Source organism: Chiloscyllium punctatum, chromosome 3, assembly GCF_047496795.1.
Source record: "Chiloscyllium punctatum isolate Juve2018m chromosome 3, sChiPun1.3, whole genome shotgun sequence".
In the NCBI taxonomy this organism is placed as follows: domain Eukaryota; kingdom Metazoa; phylum Chordata; class Chondrichthyes; order Orectolobiformes; family Hemiscylliidae; genus Chiloscyllium; species Chiloscyllium punctatum.
Window position 1 is genome coordinate 39,806,568 of NC_092741.1, and position 6,665 is coordinate 39,813,232.

The window sequence follows — 6,665 nt, forward strand, 5'->3', positions numbered from 1 at the left end:
CACATTTTCCTTGTGTCTGCTTGGGATTTCCTCACACAGTGTACACGATGGGGTGGATAGCCAACACGGAAATGCAGGGTGACATGGGCACTTCTGGGTAAGGATGCTCTTCTGAGGGTCATGAAGGTGCCAGTGTAACACTGGCTTGGACAAAGCTAAAGATCACCCAACACCAATCACTCAACCACAAAAGGGTAATTAGGGAGAGAATGGCACCCCTCAAAGATCAGCAAGACGGCCTTTGTGTGAAGGTGTTGGAGATACTAAAGGAGTATTTTGCATCAGTGTTTACTGTGGAGGAGGACATGTAGGGAAATAGATGGTGACATCTTGAAAAATGTCCATATTACAGAGGAGGAAGTGCTGGATGTCTTAAAACGCATAAAAACGGATAAATCCCCAGGACCTCATCACGTGTACCATAGAACTCTGTGGGAAGCTAGGAAAGTGATTGCTGGGCCTCTTGCTGAGAAATTTGTATCATCGATAGTCACAGGTGAGGTGCCGGAAGACTGGAGGTTGGCAAACCTGGTGCCACTGTTTAAGAAGGGCGGTAAAGACAAGCCAGGGAACTATAGATCAGTGAGCCTGTTGGAAGGAATCCTGAGGGACAGAATGTACATGTATTTGGAAAGGCAAGGATTGATTAGGGATAGTCAACATGGCTTTGTGCGTGGTAAATCATATCACACAAACTTGCTTGAGTTTTTTGAAGAAGTAACAAAGGATTGTTGAGGGCAGAGCGATGGACTTCATAAGGTGATCTATATGGACTTCATAAGGTGTTTGACAAGGTTCCCCATGGGAGACTGATTAGCAAGGTTATATCTCATGGAATACAGGAAGAATGAGCTTTTTGGATACAGAACTGGCTGAAAGGTAGAAGACAGAGGGTGGTGGTGGAGGGTTGTTTTTCAGACTGGAGGCCTGTGACCAGTGGGGTGCCACAAGGATCAGTGCTGAGTCCTCTACTTTTCATCATTTATATAAATGATTTGGATATGAACATAGGAGGTATAGTTAGTAAGTTTACAGTTGAAATTAAAATTGCAAGTATAGTGAACAGCGAAGAGGGTTACCTCAGATTACAACAGGATCTGGACCAGATGGGCCAATGGGCTGAGAAGTGGCAGATGGAGTTTAATTTAGATAAATGCGAGGTGCTGCATTTTGGGAAAGCAAATCTTAGCAGGACTTATACACTTAATGATAAGGTCCTAGGGAGTGTTGCTGAACAAAGAGACCTTGGAGTGCAGGTTCATAGCTCCTTGAACGTGGAGTCACAGGTAGATAGGATAATGAAGAAGACATTTGGTATACTTTCCTTTATTGGTCAGAGCACTGACTATAGAAGTTGGGAGGTCATGTTGCGGCTGTACAGGACATTGGTTAGGCCACTGTTGGAATATTGTGTGCAATTCTGGTCTCCTTCCTATTGAAAAGATGTTGTGAAACTTGAAAGGATTCAGAAAAGATTTACAAGAATGTTGCCAGGGTTGGAGGATTTGAGCTATAGGGAGAGGTTGAACAGGCTGGGGCTGTTTTCCCTGGAGCGTTAGAGGCTGAGGGGTGACCTCATAGAGGTTTATAAAATCATAAGGGGCATGGATACGGTAAATAGACAAAGTCTTTTTCCTGAGGTGGGGGAGTCCAGAACTCAAGGGTTTAGGGTGAGAGGGGAAAGATATAAAAGGGACCTAAGGGCCAACCTTTTCATGCAGAGAGTCGTGTGTGTGTGTGTGTGAAATCAGCAGCCAGAGGAAGTGGTGGAGGCTGATACAATTGCAACATTTAAAAGGCATTTGGATGGGTATATGAATAGGAAGGGTTTGGAGGGATATGGGCTGGGTGCTGGCAAATGGGACTAGATTAGGTTGGGATATCTGGCCAGCATGGACGAGTTGGACCGAAGGGTCTCTCTTCGTGCTGTGCATCTCTGTGACTCTTATCAGGTTATAGTCCAACAGATTTATTTGGAAGTATAAGCTATAGGAGTGCTGCTGCTTCGTCAGGTAGCTAGTGGAGTAGGATCATAGGACACAGAAGTTATAGCAAAAGATCATAGTGTCATACACTGATGCAATACAGTATATTGAACAAACCTAGATTGATGTTAAGTCTTTCATCTTTTAGAATGGATTGCAGGTTTGAATTCATTAATGTGTAAATCCCAGAGCTTCTTTCAAGTCACATTCAGAGGGTAGGCATGGATTGAATGGCCTGTTTTCGCACTATAAGCATTCTATAATAATACTCCCCGTGGTGTTTCCTGAAGAAGGACAAAGTGAGGACTTAAGATGCTGGAGATCAATGTCGAAAAGTGTGGTACTGGAAAAACACAGCCGGTTAGGCAGCATCCAAGAAGCAGGAGAGTTGATGATTCAAAGAGCTCATGCTCAAAACGTCAACTCTACTGCTCCTCGACCAGCTGTGCTTTTCCAGCACCACAGATTTCAGCTGTTTCCTGAGGAAGCCAGGATGTGGTGGTGCCAGCGTTGGACCAGGTTATAGTCCAACAGGTTTATTTGAAAACACAACTGAAGGAGCAAGGCTGTTGCCTTATATAACCTGGTAGGAGTAAGTGAGGACTGCAGGTGCTGGAGATCAGAGTCGAGAGTTTGGTAAAAGCCCTTGCCCAAAACATCGATTCTCCTCCTCCTCGGATGCTGCCTGATCTGCTGTGCTTTTCCATCGTTATAACCTGGTGTCCTGTGATTTTTCACCTTGTCCTGAGGATGGGTCACTCGACCCAAAATCTTCCCTCTGATTTCCCTTCACAGACCTGCTGGACGTATCCAGCACCCACAGTTCTAATACTTTTTAATACTTTCTGTAATATGGAGTAATTCAGGACAATAATATTTTATCATGCAGGAATAATTTGCCATGCTGTGGTACCGGTTGGTCCCTTTGGTCCCTCCTCCTAGTCTTGTCGCTGACATCCAGAGAACTTGGTTCACTTTTTCTGGGACAAAAAGACGCACTGGGTCGCTGCGCAGGTTCTGAGTCTCCCTATTGAGGAGGGGGGGTCAGTCGCTGGCGTGCGTTCGCACCCAGGTAGCGACTTTCCACCTTCAGGCCTTGCAGCAATACCGTTACGTCGAGCCTCCTCCGAGGTGGTGCACCCCAGCGACGTATTTTTTTCCGCCAGGTGCATAGTCTCAACTACAACACCCAGCTCCTGTTCGTCGACCGTGACGGTCTGGAGGTTGCCCTCAGGATGCTGCCTGTCTTTTACCAGGACCTGATCACTGGGACATGGTCGAATCACGTCACGTCTACCCTCCGGCTGGAGTAGCGGCTGTCATTAGGGAGCCGTTGTTCAGGAATCCGCACCTCCGTACTCGCGGGTTTGAGTGGCTGTCGGAGGGGAGGGCCGTGGAGGCGAGGGTGACCAGGATCGGGGACGTGCTGGGTGGTGGGGGCCTGGGCTGGACACTGCCGCAGGGCAGAGGGAGCAAGGCAGCGGTAGATGTCCGGTTTATGGCCATTGCCATTCAACATCTTAAAATGGCCCAAGATAGTGCACCAGTCGGAGGATGCTCAGGTGTGCGGTGGAATCCTGTCCGCGCTTACCCCTGCCCGGACGGAATTTCACATTGGCCCCAAGGTCCCGTACTTCCCCAGGCAACCTCTGCCCCACAACCTGAGCCACCTCCGGAATTTTAGTTTTGTCTCTTTTAGGGACATAAAAAGGCGGGCCCTGTATCGACTGCTGCTGCACACTGTCCACCTCTTCTCCCTCATCCACCACCTGGACACACCTTGGCATCCCACTGGGCAGTGGGGATCCCCAGTGGAGGGGTCTCTGTGCAGGAGTCCTCCCCTTTTCTCTCGGAGACTCACAGACTCCCAACCCAATTGCTTGTTCTGCGATGTTGTGGAGTCCGTCGACCAAGTATATATCGGGTGTGGGCGCTTGCACTCTCTTTTTGATTTTCTTAAAAAACTTTCTCCTCTGTTTTTGGTTGTATGTCAGCCCCACGCTCCTGATCTTCGGGCACCTGGTGCAGAGGGGGGAGATTTGCGCACTTGTGGTTTTTTCACTGTGTCTGACACCTGCACACACATGACATGGGTGCTGGGGAAAGATAAGCACCACCGCTCTTAGACAGTAGTGTGGGGAGGAAAATAAAATAAATATATAAACAGGGGATTCGTGGGGAGGTTGCGTGTGTGCTGTGGACTCTACCTTCAGGAGTGGGCCCTGCCTTTGGGAGTGGACCAAACCCCTGTGAGTTAACTGCACCTTTACAATATACTGTGTTCCTGTGAGTGGACCTGGTTCTCCAGGGATGGGCCAGGCCTCTATAGAGACTGAACACCTGTGTGTGTGCTGGGAAGTGAGCATTTGCTGCCTTCGAGCGTGATCTCTGCTTTCATACTGAAAACTGTTATTGTGAGGATTTTGTGAATTGTTACTGTGTGGGTTTTGTAATTAATTGTGTTTGAGTGCAGACTAGAGTGGGCTAGTCAGTCAATGGGGTTGCTGGGAGCTGGAGGGTCAATGACCGGCCTGGGGAAAAGTGGGGGTGGAGGGATGATGTCTGTTTGTAGGTAGGGGTGCTGGGTGCTAGGCATCCGACAGTGTGCTGTGGGAAGGCTGGTCAAAGGAGGGGCTGCTAGAACATGGGCTGACTGGAGGCCGGAGGGTTAATGACCGGCCTGGAGGAAAGTGGGCCAGGAGGGGCCTGTCAATATGCGGGGTGGACGGGGCCAGGCAACTGGTAATGCCCTCGCAGGAAATAGGGCAGGGCGGTCAGTACATGGGGATGCTGGGAGCCAGATAGCTGACGGCAGCCTGTAGGAAGGCTGACCGGTGGGAGGACTGGTCAGTACGCAGGGCGGACGGGGGCCAGGCAACTGGTAACGTCCTCGCAGGAAATAGGGCAGGCCGGTCAGTACGTGGGGAGGCTGGGAGCCAGCCAGCTGATGGCCAGTCCATAGGAACACTGGCTAAGGGAAAGGGTCAGTCAGTACGCGGGGCGGCTGGGTGCTGGAAGGCCGACAGCCTGACTGTAGGAAAACAGGTTGGGGGTGGTTTGGTTAGTACGCAGGGTGACCAGGCACCAGTGACTGACGACCATGCTGGAGGAAAGTGTGCTGGGGAGGGTCAGTCAGTACGCAGGGCGGCCGGAGACTAAAGGCCAACAACCAGCTCTTGGAAGGCGGCCCAGGGTAGTCCAGTCAGTACACGGGGCGACTGGGAGCTGGGTGGTTGATGACCAGTCTGGAGGAAAGCAGGCCTGGGGAGGGTCGGTCGATACACAGGGTGGCCAGAGACCAGAAGGCCGACAACTGTCCTGCAGGAAGGCTAGTCAAGGACGGTCTGATCAGCATATGGTGTGGACTGGTGTCAGGTGTCTTTTTTATAGCTATATGGGGACTGTGTTCAATACACAGTTTCTGATTTGATTGCACTGTCCTGTCTGTGTTTGTTACTGTTATCTTTGTGATGAATGGAAGTGGGATTTGAGGTTTGTCCTCATCTCCCTGAAAACTGATTGAACGGTGGGGTTTGGGGTTTGGCTTTGTTGCCCTTTCCCCTGTATGTAGTGGGTTTTTGTGAACTACTGCTTTCTGTTTATTGTTAACTGTATCTTGTACTGTTTAATAAAATAATAAAAAAGGAGATAAACAAAACAAACCATGAGAATTTGGAATCTCCTCAGGTGAGGGGGTTGTCTCTGAGCTGGCTAGCTCGCTACAGTAAAGAAAGAGTGACTCGATGATGGGATACTAGCCTTTGTACAAAGTCTCTTTATTTCAAGGTTTAACACTTGCTCATTCACCTCCTCCATCTTCGCTATCCAAGGTCCCAAACACTCTTTCCAGGTGAAGCAGTATTGCACGTGTACTCCATTCGATCTGATTACTGCATTCTCTGTTAACAATGTGATTTCCATTGCGTCGGTGAGATGAAACAGACTAGGTGTTTGTGAAACACCTCGTTCTCTCCACACGAATGGTTCTTACCTTCCAGTAGCGAGCTATTTCAATATATTTATGAAGATAGGAACGGGATTAGGCCAGTCAGCCTTTCAAACCTGTCCAGCCATTCAGGGAGATAATGGCTGCTCTGTGGTCTAATTTCATCTACCTGCCTTTGGCCCATAGCCCTTTTCTTCACAAAAATGTATCTATCTCAGATTTAAAATTAACAACATCAACTGCCATTTATGGAAAAGAGTTCCAATCTTCTCCCACCTTTTGTGTGTAGAAGTATTTCCTAACATCTCTCCTGAATGGCCTGGCCCTAATTTTCAGACCAAATCCCCTAGATCTAGAATCCTCGTCCAATGGAAATTGTTTGTTTATCTACCTGTCTTTTTCTGTTAATGTCTTGAAGACTTCAATTAGACCATCCTGTAACCTTCTACATTGTAGATGAAACAGGCCCAATCTATAATCTCTCCTCATAATTAATTAATTCTTGAAGTCCAATGATCACTCGTAAACTTACATAAACCTCCCTCCAAAGACAATATCTCCTTCCAAAGGTGTGGTCCTCAAATGTGCTCACAGTACTCCAAGTGGGGTCTCACCAAGGTTTTGGATAACTGCAGCATATCTTCTGCTTCCTTGTACTCCAGACCTCTTAATATGAAGGTCAGCATCTCATTTGCTTTCTAAGTTATTTTCTACACCTGTTCATAACATATGTT